Source organism: Rhinatrema bivittatum, chromosome 6, assembly GCF_901001135.1.
Source record: "Rhinatrema bivittatum chromosome 6, aRhiBiv1.1, whole genome shotgun sequence".
NCBI lineage: Eukaryota > Metazoa > Chordata > Amphibia > Gymnophiona > Rhinatrematidae > Rhinatrema > Rhinatrema bivittatum.
Window position 1 is genome coordinate 221,266,124 of NC_042620.1, and position 15,052 is coordinate 221,281,175.

A 15,052-nucleotide genomic window follows, 5' to 3' on the forward strand; every position below is an offset into this window, starting at 1 on the left:
TATTTTGATTTATATTCTGCTTTCTGGCACTTCAAAGTGGATTACATCAAGTACTGTAGGTATTTCTCTATCCCCAGAGGGCTCACAATCTAAGACCTAGATTTATCATTTTGCTATGAATTTCGCAGGAATAGCGCCTGCGATAAAAAAGGGGCATGGTTAGGTAAATTTGAGATTGTGTGCTATTTTAGCGCTTCGCATACGTATTTTACGATAACGCACATTAAATTTATTGCACTCGCGATATTTGAGAGAGAGACTCTTTATAAGGCTCTCATATAAGTAAACCGTTTATACCACTGTAGGAGGGTCAACTAGTAACCCGAGGTGAGGTTTTGGTGGTGGTCTAGGGTTTGGGGGCAGATTTACATGCACAGAGGTAATAACTGCACAGTACACATCAGTGAAGATGTGAGGAAAGGTATACAAAGATGAAATCTGTACACTGTATTCTCAACCTAGTTTGATGTACTCTCCTCCCTAGCAGCTATCAAACTAGGGTGAGAGCACACTGTAGAAATCTCATCTTTGTGTACCTTTCCTCACTCCACATCAAATCTTCACTGATGTGTTCCATGCTGTTCATACCTCTGATTGTGCATGTAAAACTGCTCACCAAACCCTAGACCACCACCAAAACCTCACCTCGAGTTACTAGTTGACCCTCCTACAGTGGTATAAATAGTGACGTCAATCCTTTCCTCCGGCTTCGTTGTCCCCCATGGTGTTTCACACATTGTATAAGTTGTTTTTGTTTGATAAACAACAGTCACTTTCTCTGTCTCAATGTTATAGAAAACTCACCGCTCTTACTAGACAGGATCCTTATTCCATCTTAGTCGCTAGATGGAATGGGGATGGGGTGTTTGTAGCTACTGTACCTATTCTTAAGGCATGCTTTCGGCGAGTGTCCCTCCTCACGGTAAGTATGTTCTATCGAGAAATGCAGTACAAGTTTCTGAAGCGGACCTATATGTCTGCCCAGATTGCTTACTGCTCAAGCATTTTCACCTCCATCCTCTGTGTCAAATGCAGTAAGGTCATTGGAACACTGTCCCACTCCTTTTGGGCTGGCCCCCCTATACAGCAATTTTGGGGTCAGATAGCCAAATATCTTATGGCCTTATTGGGGTTTCCCTGTCTATTACTCCCCTTCTCTTTTTGTTTGGCTGTCTTCCCCGTCTCCCACCGCGGAGGGGCCATCGTTTATTTATCCTGAAAGCATGCTTAGTGGGAAATAAAGTGATTCTGTTACAGTGGTGAGATACTGGGGGGGTCCCTCTTTTTGGATTTGGAACAGTCAACTTCATCATATGATGAGAATGGATGATTTCAGCTCACGCACCTCCCCTCAACACACGGAAAACTCCTGATGATTTGGGACCCTTACTTGCAGGCGCTACCCCATCGTTCTAGAAGTTTGATCCTTAATGACTGACTTTCTTTGCATATATTGATTGAGATCGGAACTCAAGTCTGGAGGGGACCTTGAGTCCTGAAGTCGCAGCATGGTTCTCTGGACGTTAGGGTTCTGAGTGGGTTGGGGGGGGGGGAGATTAAGGGGTGGGTTAATGTGGGGGTTTCTTGGCAAACGGTTTTCTGTAGGGGTCCATGTCCGGAGGGGTTTGTTCCTGCCTCTCCGGATCGCTTACATTTTGTATTGACTATTTGAAAACTCAATAAAAATGGTTTCAAATAAATAGTGACGAATGTGTGCCACCCCAGAAGCGCTCTCTCTCTCCTGCCTGAAACGAGATTTACGATAATATTGCAAATCCCGTTTCAGGCATATCGCACAACCTAACGCCAGGAAAAAAGGTATAGTTATTGCTGGCATTAAAATGTGCAATAATGTGCGTTACACTATCACACGCAACATTAGACACCCCTCATTTTCATGAACTCCGCCCAAATTCTTCCCTTTTGACTAAATTTTTAAAATTTGCATATGCATCTCGCGATGCGTTATTTATCGCATGCATTATGGCATTAATACGATTTGATAAATGACCCTGTAAGTTTGTACCTAAAGCAATGGAGAGTAAAGTGACTTGCCCAAGGTCTCAAGGAGCGGCAGTGGGATTTAAACCCTGGTTCATAGCACACTGCTCTAACCACTAGGTTAGAGCTAGTACAGTGCAATACTGTTACAATAAAATGTATTTTGAATGCATGACTATATTCAGGTATTTCTAAATGCTAAATATCACACACCATTCCAAATTAAGCCAAAAATGCAGTCTCTTCATATGTAGAATATAATTCAAATAAATGCCTAAGGGAGATACTAATAGTTAAATCTGCAGTACCCCATCAGTAACAAAGAAATAAATGAGTTGAAACATTTATAGCAAAATTTTTGTGCCACAATGCGTTACAAAAGAGGAGCGGGGGAACAGGGTGAATCTCCCTGGGACAACGAACACAACTTGGCCGCAGCATCATGTCTTCCCTCCTGGACTCTTATAGAAATCTCATTGCGCATGTGGCCCAGTTCTCCTCTGAGGCTCACCCCCCCTTGATGTACGAGACTCTGATCTGCAGTTCCTGTCTCCTGCCAGCAAAGGGCCTCCGTGGGCCACTGGGACTATTTGTTAGTCCTTCAAGTTCTACAGACCAGACTTCCTGCTAGAGGCCATTCTTGCTCCTGTCTGGACACAGTTTTATAGCAGGCTCACAGTCTGCACTTTGCCTGAGCTTGGGAATAACTGCAGATGCTACCATAAAAAGCTTGCTGAGCAGATTGGATGGACCATTTTGTCCTTTTCTGTCATCGTTTCTATGTTCCTAAACATGTTGGTGCTATATTGCTTCATATATCCAGTTTTCCCGCTTGCTCCCAATCCCAGCATGTTTCTTATAATTGCAGTCCTCCTGCACTGCCTTCTGCGGGCACCTTCATGCTTCCGGGTTTTCCTGCAGTGAGTCTATCCTGCTCCTGTGAGCACCTTGATGTCTCCAGGTTTGATTTCTACATTGCTTTAGTGTGTGCCTTGGGTTTCCCATTCCCCCCCCCGAGTCCTGCCAGCCACTAGCACTGAGGGCTCAACCCACGGAAAGGTGGCCAATACTGGCAGAAGATGCCTGTCTCTGCCACTGTTGGACTTCTCCTGCCCGTGCACCGCCTGCTCTCGGATTTGGGGGTCATGCCTCTGGCCGACCATGCTGTTACGTGATGTCAGTAATATGTGCGTGTGGGGCTGACAGGCAGTCTGCATGGAGCAGCAGATTCTTCATGCTGCCATCGGCTCTTCCAACAGCCTTTTTTTTTTGGGGGGGGGGGGGGGGGGGGGGGGGGGCAGCAGGCCAGGGCCTTAAAAGTCTTTTTAAATCTGTAACCATGTTTCAGCAATGAAACCTTCCCACCCACCCCGGAGCCTGAGAGTTTTCATTCTGGGCTAGAAGAGGCAGGGAAGCTGCCCCTCCCCCCCTCCTTTTTTTGTGGCAGCAGAGCAACAGGCATTTGGGGCTCTCTGATGTGCTAAAGGCTGTAAACTAAGGCTAGTGGTGAGGGAACAGAGACTGCAACTGATCTTAATGGGCTTATCCAATCCCTTGACAGCCATAGTTAGATTACCTGTTGGCTTTAGTTGGGGGAACGTTCTGTCTATACTTCAGCTTCTATGGCTGGAATGGAATCGCTTCCCCTTTTCCAATGGTATAAATGTTAATGCTCATGGAGATCTAGCCACATCTCGTCCTGGGGGGCATTCTGTGCTACTGCGGGCACAGAATTTGGACAGGATTCCCCTCTTGGGTAGATTTTTCTTTTTTTGTATAGAATTTTAAGCTGCCCAGCAAGCTGCAAGTGGAGTCCATCCCGTCCGTGCCTAAAGACGAGGGAAGCACCATTGAGCCGTGAGCAGAACTCATCCTGTTCATGGCCAAAGTTGAGTCAGGCTCCAGTGGGACATGAGTGGTGTGCTCTTCCCACTCGAGGCTGAAAAAAAGAAAGGCACCAGTGGACCGAGAGCAGGTCACGACCAAGGAGTAGCATCAACAAGGCCTGTGTGTGTGTGTGTGTGTGCGTGCGCAGAATGACAGGCACAGGAGGGTGAGAGAGATCTGGAGCCTTTGTGTCTGAGTGAGGGTGTGTGTGAGCAAGGGGTTTTGTGAAGGTGTGTGTTGTGTGTGAGAGGGAACCCAGGTGAAGAGGTGGGTGTGTGTGAGTGAGAGAGAGAGAGTCTATGTGCAGGGGTGTATGAGCGTGAAAGAGAGAAAGAGCCTGTGTGTGTCTTTGCCAGAGAGATGAAGCCTATGTGAGGGGGGGGAGGGAATGTGTGCAATAGAGAAAAAGGGAGTCTTTGTGAGGGGGGGTGTGTATGCAAGAGAGAGGGAGCCTATGTGAGGGTGTGTGTGCGCAAGAGAGAGGGAACCTGTGTGAGGGTGTGTGTTTGTGTGAAGGAAAGAGGGAGCCTGTGTGAGGAGGGTTTGTGCACAAGAGAGCCTGTATGAAGGGGTGTGTGTGTGTATGTGAGAGAGAGGGAACCTGTTTTTAGGGTGTGTGTGGGGGGGGGAAGAGGGAGGGCATCAGTGTGAGGGTGTGTGTGAATGTGTGACAGAAAGGCTGTATGAGAGAGTAGTCAAATTCTAGGAGTGGAGGGCTGGAGGGTGGAGATAGTGGAAAGGGTTGAGCCTGGAGGAGCAGGGAGATAGTGGAGTGTGAAGAAGTTAGAGCCTGAGAGGGCAGAGTGAAAGAGGCTGGGCCAGGGGAGAAGGGAGAGAGGGTGTCAGGTACACGCCTACAGTGTACTTCTAGGGGAATTCTGCTCAAAGTATTTTAAATTCTACATCTTTGAATAATAATTTTTCCGTATTTTGTGCGCAGAATTTTAAAATTTTGTGCACAGAATTCCCTCAGGAGTACACATCCAATTTTTCATGGATGAATGCCTTGAAGCTTTCATATCCCAGAATGGCATAGGCACTGGTTCGCATGTGTGATGAGAAGTTATCATTGGAGGGTGGCTTCAGATAGTCACTCATTCACAGGAAGGACTTCTAAGACCTAACCCTTAGTCCTGGGGGAATTCTGCCTACTGCGGCGCGCAGAATTCCCCCCCCCCCCCATGCTCAGAAAATGGCAGAGGAGACCTCGGCATGCCCTGAACAGAGCACATGAAGATGAAGACCCTGGTGCGCCGTTTGTGGCGAAGATGAAGGCCCCCGTGTGCTGCGGGATGCACTCCACTTGCAGCGAAGATGAAGGTCCTGGCGAGCCATTCGCAGCGAAGATGAAGGCCCCCATGTGCTGCGGAGTGCGTGCAGTTTGCAATGAAGATGAAGACCCCCTTGTGCCACGGGATGTGCTCCGCTCGTGGCAAAGATGGAGGCCCTGGTGAGAGTGAATGTGTGTGTGAGAGAGAGAGAGGAGAGGGAGAGGGATGTGAGAAAGGGGAGGAGGTGTGAGAGGGGAGGGTGAGAGCAGGGAGAGGGGGTGTGAGAGAGAAAAGAGCAGGGGGGTGAGCAGGAGGGTGTGAGAGAAAGCATGGGAGGATGCTTGAGTGTGAGTGCCAGCGAGATGGAGCATCTATGAGGAAATTGTGAAGTAGTGTGTGTGAGATTGAGAGTTGGAGCGTATGAAAAAGGGATCATGTGTATGTGAGGGTGCTAGCCTGTGTGAAGGGATTGTGTATGTTTGAGACAGAGCCTGTGTGAAGGGGTGCATGAGAGAGAGACATAGGTAGCCTGTGTGAGGATGTATGTGAGAGAGAGAAAGGGAGCTTGTGTGGGTGTATATGCAAGAGAGAGGGCCCCTGTATGAGGGGATGTGTGTGTGCGAGAGTGTGAGGGAGCCTGTATGACGGTGTGTGTATGTGAACTAGAGAGAGGGAGCATGTGTGTGAGAGAGGGAGGGACAGAGGAAGCCTGTGTGAGGGGCAGTACTGAGAACGGGGTCAAACTCTGGGACTGGCGACAGTGTGGAAGGGGTTGAGCCTAGAGGTGGAGGGGAGAGATACTGGCAGGTGGAGGAGTTGGGGCCTAAGAGGGCAAAGAGGCCAGGGGAGTAGGGAGAGAGGATGGAAGGGACAGTCTTACAGTGAATTTCTAGGGAAATTCTGCTCAAAATATTTAAAATTCTGCATCTCTAAGTAATAACTTTTTTCTGTATTAATTTAAAATGTAATTACTTAAAGACTGTCATGTAAATTATATTATTTTCACCAATATAAAGTTTGCAGAATTTTAAGTTTTTGTGTTCAGAATTTTAAATTTTTGTTCGCAGATTTCCCCCAGGAGTACAACAGGCAGGCACGACTAATATCTCTTGCAGTTAGCATGGAAATATCTGGTGAAATGAGAGCATGATGCTATGAGCCCTTTATTTTGGAGCTAGTGAGTGTAATTTATTGCTGGGCTTTAAGTATTCAATTAACATTATTAGTAATGTATTCTGTTTGCTGATGTACTGTATTTCCAATAAAATGTTTTATTTTAAACTTTATGTATATTTATACTGGAGAAAGGGTTAATGTGGAAAGGTGGCGAAAAGAAGGTGCTAGGGAGTTAACTGCTAGAGAATAGTCGAGGGAGCCAAAGTGCAGAGCTGGCTGAGTCATATACACTATTTCCATATAATTATAACTTTCTCAATGTTTATTATCTATTTTACACTACACTTTCTTTTGTAACAGATACAATATTGATACTGATGGACAATTAATTCTAATTATTCATAATCAGGTGTAGGATGTGCAATTATTAAATATTTTCCTACATTGCCCCTCCTAGGTGCCACACAGTTCTGTATTACAAATGGTGGGTACCTCAAAATTATTTAAGTTTGTAACCACTTGTTTGGCAAAAGGACTGTGGCAATACTTCAAGACAAGTTACATAATAGATAGCAGAAAGAGGCCAATAAATGCTGTATTAATTTCTATTTTAATTCCATGTATTAAGAATCAATATGGAAATGCAAGATAAGTACACAGTCCAAAATCAATGAACGGTGAAGAAATTTTCTTTATTTTCGTTTCTTATGAATTCAATACGGCTACTCCAAAGCTCATCATAGTACAGATAAGTTGTCAACTAGCTCTCCCTTGACTCAGATATGGACTACGTGTTTAGCCGCCCAGTCCCAAACCAACCCAATCCACAGAAAAAAAAAATGCTTCTCGCACTTAGCCGCCCAGTCCCAAACCAAACCAACCCAACCCAAGCCCAAGCAGAGAGAGACGCACACGACGTGACCTCCAACGTCCAGCTGGTCACGTCGTGTGCGTATGCGCCTTCGCTGCCTTGAGCGCCCATATTTGGACGTACAGGCGTGCACGTATTCACTTTAGCCGGCGGGGCTGCTGAAGCCGCTCTCTCGCCGCCCTTCTACTGCTGCTGCTGGGGGCTTGCGTGGCCGCGGCCAGGGCTGGTGAGCGGGGGCTGGGGGAAAGTTTGGGACTGTGAAATTTCGTCTCTCCCTGCTTGGGCTTGGATTGGGTTGGCTTGGTTTGGGACTGGGCGGCTAAGTGCGAGAAGCATTTTTTTTTTTTCTGTGGATTGGGTTGGTTTGGGACTGGGCGGCTAAGTTCACCACACTAACGCAAGGGTCAGGGTAGGCGGTAAATTAGTAGGTTAAAGATGCGGCAAAATAGCAGGTTAAAAAGGCGATAGTCGGGGCGCACTTTACTGTATGGGAGGGAATAGCTAATCGGATCGTTTACATACATATACATGCCGTGGGCGGAAAGGGATACGCGTCGAGTTAAAGAAGCGGTAAGGATCGGTAAAAACAGATAGTGAATCGCGGGTTAGACTTATGTGGTGAAATTGTGAGTACATGGCGGTTTGGAAACGGGGTAACTGTGGCCGCGCTTTACTGTATCGGCCTGTATGTTACTACAATCTTCCTAATTAATTGAATTTATAAATTGATATATACACATCACTGCATATGTTATGAAAGTGCAAGACGGATGCATATGCAGTATGCCATCTAGAATTCACATAGCAGAGCTGGTATGGAAAGAAGAGTCTCTCACATAAAAGAAAAATATATCTGAAGAAAGAAAGTAATCCTTACGCATTAACATCCCTAATGCCTATTAGTAAGAAAAATGTGACTTCAATTTCTTAAAACATTATTTGCTTAAGTAATCCATTGTCATGTTAAGTGCTCCCAAAGGATAGATTTTTTACCTTGGAAATATATGCATTTCTTTTCACTTTCTTACTTTGGCAATAGACCTTGTGCAATGAAAAAAATATTAATGCAGACTTCATTATTTCTTTCTGTGAACCTAAGTTCTTCAGTAAATCAAGTCCCCCTAAATTCTTGCATAATCAAAATCTGTTTAACATTTATATAGATTAAATAATTTGAAGCCACTTATCTAGGATGAGCTGGAATGCATTCCAAATATAAATGTTTTGTCCCTTGATGGGTCACTCATTTAAATCACTGTAGGCCAAAATGATCAAACTGTATGTTGCTTAACCAATTAATATAGGTTGGACCGAAAGGCTACACATAGATGCAGAGCTCGTCTTCACAGAATTTGCAATCAATTGTAGTTTTTGCCAATAATGACAAAAAGTAATTCTCGCTTGACAGTTGCTTGGTTTCTTAAATGAAATGAGTTGATAACTTCAGTCCACTTTAACAAGTGTCTACTTTGCTAACCTAAGCTGTGATAGTAGTTTTAGTTTAGTATAGTTGGTAGCCTCATTTGAGGTACTTGGAAGCATTCAGACAAATCTGTGACGGGAGTGGCTGATATGCCCCTACACAACTTTAATACAGTGCTATTTTATATACTGCAGTGGCTGTTGGATCATTTCACTGTAGGCTAGGAAGCTCTTCTCCCTCCTGACATTTTTTAAATCCTAATTAATTATTACATCTTACAGATGTTAAATTTGTTGGATTGTTTTTATAAGTTTATATATCAAGGACCTTTTGCTGTGCAGAAAAGGTGACTGCTACATGTTTAGTATATAGAACCACTAAAAGCGATGGTATTCCAAGCAATCAGGCTTCCAAGAAGGTTGGAGTAATCTACAGGGAGAAAGAATGTTTAAAACCCAGTGAACATGGGGAGATTAGATATTTTTAGACAACTACCTCATTAGTTTTGGGCAGCTATATGGATGTTACAAAACTTGGTGATAAAGAAGAGGAAGTTGGCTTAAATGTTGAATTAAGTATGCAATTGTAAGAATCAAAGAGGAAGATAATACATAGTGAGGTAGGCCAGACCTTGTAAGGGAATCTGAACATACTTGGGTTGGGTATAGAAGGCTGGATTGAGAGACTGAAGAAAATGTGGTGGTACCAGCAGGACACGACTGCCCAGAAACCAGGCGGGTTGGTAGCTGTGTACTGTCTGAAGACCATGTAGAACTAGATGGCCAGATTTTTGGGTAGTGGCCTTACTGGTTTGGATGGCTGCTTGGATTTTTGCAGGGCTTGGGGGTGGAACTGAGGGAGGGTTACTGACGGGTATGGGAATATGAACACTCGGCTGCATGGAATGGTGGAAAACTAAAGAGGAAGACGACAAAAGCTGACTTTAATAAGGAACAGTATCCTACAAGAGGTTAGCTTCTGTAGCTGGCAGCTAGAATATATCTTTAGCAAACGGGATTAGGATAACCCTTGTGACAGGCTTCCCCTAGGTCCTGCAAAACTGCAGGAAACTGTGAGGCCAGTTCGAAGCAGAGCCAGCAGCCTGCACCTCTCTCCCTTTCCCCACACTGAACCCATCTTCGCTTGGCATTAAGAGGACAGCGGTGGAACCACTAGTCCACATTGCCATCATGCTCTATTGCTTTGAATGACAACGCCACAGTGTTTCCCACAGTTCAAACGGCAACAAACTGAGAACAATGGCGGGGACTGGAGGGGGTGAAACGTAGGGATCAGAGAGGGCAGAGTGGGGTTTAAGGTTGAAGTAAGAGGATCCGAGTTAGCATGGGATTGCTAGTGCAGGGACTGGATGACGAGAAGCTTGGTGATTAGAGCAATGGGCTAAGAACAAAGGATTATAATCTCAGTTCCCTCATTGACACTCCTTGGGACTTGGGCTAGTCACTTTACCTCCTATTGTCACAGGTACCCACTCAGATTGTAAGCTCTTATCTAAATAAATATAAAGAAACCATTGTACATGCTGCATGCATCTAGTAGTGCAATAAAAATAAGTATTATATTGTTTAAATGTGGGGGGTATAGGAAGAAGTGGGGGGAACCAAGTAAGTGAAATGAATGGTAGGGGTATGTGTAAGTGATAAAATGGATCTGCATTGAGAGGGTATGAGAGTGGATCAACATTACTTTCCCTGATCCTGGATCTCCCCCTCCCTAATCAGATCCCCCTAGTTTTCCTACCCCTTTCCTCCTTTCATCCCATTTCTTCTCCTATGCTCCCTCACAGCCCCTTCCCAATCCCCAAGATCCCTTTACCCTCTCCCCCCCCATTCAACAGAACCCACGCCTTCCCAGTAGCAATTACTAATATCCCTTTTCCCCCAAAAAAAGATGATCCTGATACACAAGAGATGTAGGAAAATGATCTTTTATAAAGCAAAATATCAATTTAGATTTAATATGCAAATAAGCAAATACACTACATAGTTGCTACAGATTTTTCTAGTTCAGCTGCAGAATCTACCCTTGAGCTGCTGCAGGAAACTGGGACTGTGGGTACTGGATAATAAAACTGAACTAAGTTTCTCAGTCCATGTTAACTGGATACAGCATATAGCACTAGTAAACTATTAAGCTTTGGTAAGGAGAAAACAATCTTATTTATATGCTCTACTGTATTCATTAGATACTCTCAAGTCTCAGGAGCACAGAGAACTAGGACACTGATAATATTACGTGAACATTTTTTAAACTATTTTTTCCACTTACAACTGCAAAATTTAATGCAGATGAAAACAGATTTCAATCGAGAAAATTAACAAAATGCAAGTTCTCATACCTAGATGAATTCTCTGATGTCTCAGTTTGTTACTTTAGTGCACATTATCCTTACACAAAACATGATGCAAACTCTGTACAGAAAAAAAATCTGATCCTAACAAATCCCCAGGAGTAAATCCCGGGCGTTAAACTTGGCCACTGCATTTACAGAAAGTTTACGTAGTTGATACACACCCCTTGAAAGGGCATTTTCCAAGTAGATCCTCATTTGCAAAGCTCTTGAGAGCTCCCATTACCTACTTTCTGCGTTCCTTGAAGAGAAATGTTCAGAAGGGTCTGCAAAATCCCTTCTGCAGCTTCAACTTCAGGCAGGAAGTGCAGGGAGGAATAGCCTTTGTGGTTAGAGCAGCAGGCTGCTGATCTTAATTGTTATGTTAATTATATTTCTACCAAAGTACAAGCCAAAAATTGTTAAAATTCCAACCTTCTTGGATTTAAGAGGCTCAGATTGATTTTATTAAATTGTGCCCAAGAGAGGATTAAAAAAAAAATCAGGTGAATGTGTAGGTAGAAGATATCAGAGAAACTCTACTTAACTTTAATTGTAAAATAAAACAAAAAAACCCCCACCCTTTTGGTTGTCTGGCTGATATATTAAATAGGGGCAGCTACAAAAATTAGTAATGAAACAATCCTGTATATTAAGTGTTACATGAAAAAGTACCAATGTGAAAATGTGTACTTCACCAAAAATCTAAACTAAAGGGATGACTACGGAGAACAACATCAGACCATTCTTTGTGGCTGTAAACTAACTCAATAAGATATGCAATGTATTCTATGTATTTTTCTTCAAATTGACAAACTAAATCAAATATGATTCACTGCACACAGCAATTAGTATATATTTTCCTTCAAATATTTCTACATACTAACAGTAAATTCAGTTTCTGCAGAAGCTTAGCACATTTTCCATTGCCCTATGCACATGGTCTAAGGATTGTTGGGAAAAAAAGTAAAAGGCATAAATTTGCCTACAAATAGTTTTAAAACAAATGTAGCCGTTCCAATAACACAGGAAGCCACAAAACTCTTCACCAAGTTGTGGGAGGAAAAAGAGAGAGAACGATGCTTGGTATTCCCATAAACAATTTCCTAAGCATAGGTGCTGATTTTTTAAGCTAGGTTTTTTTTTTAGCCCTGTAGCTTCCTCCAGCTCACTCAGAATAGACTTCTATTGGTCCATGGCACCATTAGCCTTCATTTACAACTACCCATGGTGTCTCTCCTAGTTATATTCTCCTCCATCTCTGCCCAGCCATCAAAGCGACCATCTTTGACCAGGGGTCATAAACCATAGCTCCCTCCAGAATGTGGCCAAGATGAACCCAAGGGGACATCGCAGAGGGATGGCCAAAAACTCCCTTCCCCTGGAGCCTATGAACTCTAACCTCTGTAGTATCCCCAGCCCAGCTGGCTCAAGAAATGGAAAACCTGACCTGGGAGACTCAAACCCTTAACCTCCAGCTATCAGTGCACAACAATGCCACCGAGCCAGACCAAGCATATATACTTTAAAGTAATGGATTTTTATCTTCTTTAAACCAAGCTACTGTACACCTATGTAAATGTATGAGGGGGCTCTATAGCCAAGGTTCAGCCTCACCCACCCAATGTCACTTCTGGCTCAGAGAGCCTAATGCCAGCAAAGGAAGCTCATCTGCACGCTCCAGAGGGACAGCAGGTTGATAAATGTTTGTTTCTGCTGCTCTCACCTGTTTTCCCTTGCATCTCTGGTTTCAATGTGAACTTTCATCTTTTTATGGCGTTTTATGTGAGGGGCTCTGTAGATGAGGTTTCTCCCCACTCACCAGATGTCACCTTCAGCCCAGCGAGGCTAAACACTGGCCAGGTTAGGGCAGCAGGTTAGCCACTGGTGGGCTTGCCCTATAGCGAGACCCCTTGCAGGGGTTTTAATGTTCATTTTTATTCTTAGAAGGGTTGTAGTTTGGCCCCAGCAGTTTCTGCGACCATAGGTGGTTGGGTACTTTTTGTCTGGATGCTTGTTTAAGTACAGATATTTCCATTATGGTGCTTCATTTTATTCAGTCTATGACAGACTGTGGGAGACATGCGCCTGTTCTCCCTGTTATAGACCGTGGACAAGCAAGCAGAAACCTGTGTTGCTGCTACTTTTTCCATCTTCAGGTCCTGTTTGGGTGTCAAAGGGACCCAATGGGTCTGAAAATCGGGCTAATCAATGCTCACTCTACTGCTACCTTACATGACCTTACTGTAGATTCAATAATCTGAGTTTGAGACTTTTCTCACGTCATCTCAGTCTTTTCTGTCTAGATGCCTTAATTTTTCCCCATAGAGTAAAAGCGGTGGGAGGGGGGAGGAGTGACTAACTTGGGGGGGACTTTTTTTTTTTTTTTTTTTTTTTTTAGAGTCTGAGTATGTACTATGTCAACCTATATGTATTTAATGTCTCACTGGAAACTGAGCTATTTTTAACTTTTGCTATCCTCTTGTTTATAGCACATCTTGGGATACTTACTAGTCACTTTAAATTTTGTGTCAGCTTTCATCTAATATTAAGTCTTGAGTTTAATATTATGGGAGATTTTAATGCTAACTGAGATCAACTTACTACAGGTCCTAATTTACATTTTCATGTTTTAAAGTCTACTTGTAGGATTTACACAAATTGTAAATTCTCCCACTCATAGTATGGTTGATATTTTAGATTTGTTTTTTTTATTATCTAATGTTGTGCAATGTTGAGATTACCCCTCAAGGTTAGCCTCTTTCTCTATGCAAGGTGCTTACTGATCTACCAAGGGTAGAAAGATTCAGTATATATTTAGGACTAAAGCTATGACCATTTCTAGACTGGGAGATTTTAGTACTCTCAGAAGAAATGTTCACATCAGCTTGTTGATCCGTGGACTGATGAGCTCACTCAGGTCCTTAATTCTATAGTGCCTCCCTTTGTTATACTACAGACGTGTAAAGATGAAAAAAAGTGGGCAGGCAGATTAATTTACACTTAGATAAGACTATCTCTTGAAAACATTTAGAAACCTATAACTAACATTGTATAGATGAATTGACCAGGCAAAAAGACTGTTTACATTGATTAAAAATCCACCAATTCAGGCTGGTGTTTTGAACCCTTCCTATCCTTTTGCTGCACCACCTATACTGTAAGAAGGAACTATTCTACTTTTGAAGGATGAAGTTTGTGTTCTGGGAGTTACTTTACACTCTTACTTTCTGTTGTGAACTCCCCTATCAGTAGTGAGGTATTTGCTATGTATTTCTCTCAGAAAAGACTGGTCAGATTTATCAAGATCTGGATTTAATAACTCCTGCATCTTGTTTCAAATGCTTTTGATCCCCCTTTTTCAAATTATTCAAGACACTCGTTTGAGTTGGTGATAATGACAGAAATTGAGGAAGTCTGAATTACATTTAAAATAGGGCAATGTGAGCTCGACCCCCACAACCCCTCCCCCCCCCTCACTGATCAAAGAGAGGGCAAATACTTTTATAAATCAGACATCAATGTGTGAACTTTTCAAACAGAAACAGTAAATACCCCATCCCCTGCAGAAAAACACAAAATTGGAAAATTCAGTTAATGGAACATTTTTAAGTAAGTTTGTGGAGCAGACAGCAGCTTTGCAATTACTTTATAATCCAGATTAGCAAAATATTTCTGATGGAGCTCAATCTAGCCTCAGTAAGAAGTTTAGCACTAAAACTTATTTCAACACTAATAGATAATCTACCTAGAATTTTAGATGGGATCACCAATTCAGTGGTGGTTCTTCTCAACTTGTCTCCTGCCTTTAACACTATGGACTCTGAAGGTCTTCAATATCAAAGGCATTATGCTATCATGGTTCTCTTATCTTTTGAACCCTCTATGTTGTCCTGCAAGGGTTGGTGCTTTCACCCTTCCTATTTAATATCCATATTCAGCCCCTAGGGAAATTCATAAGGAGTTCCCCTCTTCCCTCTTTTTCTGTCTCTGTGGATGGTGCTCTAATCCTCCCGATTCTCTTGACAGGTAGCCATGGGGTCATCTCTGATACATCAATTTTTTTGCTCGGATAACACTGCTAAAATCTGCCCCTTCCTTTCTGAGCATGCTACCAAAACACTCATCCACTC

General features: G+C 43.2%; 1 protein-coding gene across 1 annotated transcript in view; it reads right to left on the reverse strand.

Moving 5' to 3' along the window:
• CHM (CHM Rab escort protein) overlaps window positions 1-15,052 on the reverse strand; it is a 343,986-nt gene that overhangs the window by 183,809 nt on the left and 145,125 nt on the right. The window lies entirely within an intron of this gene.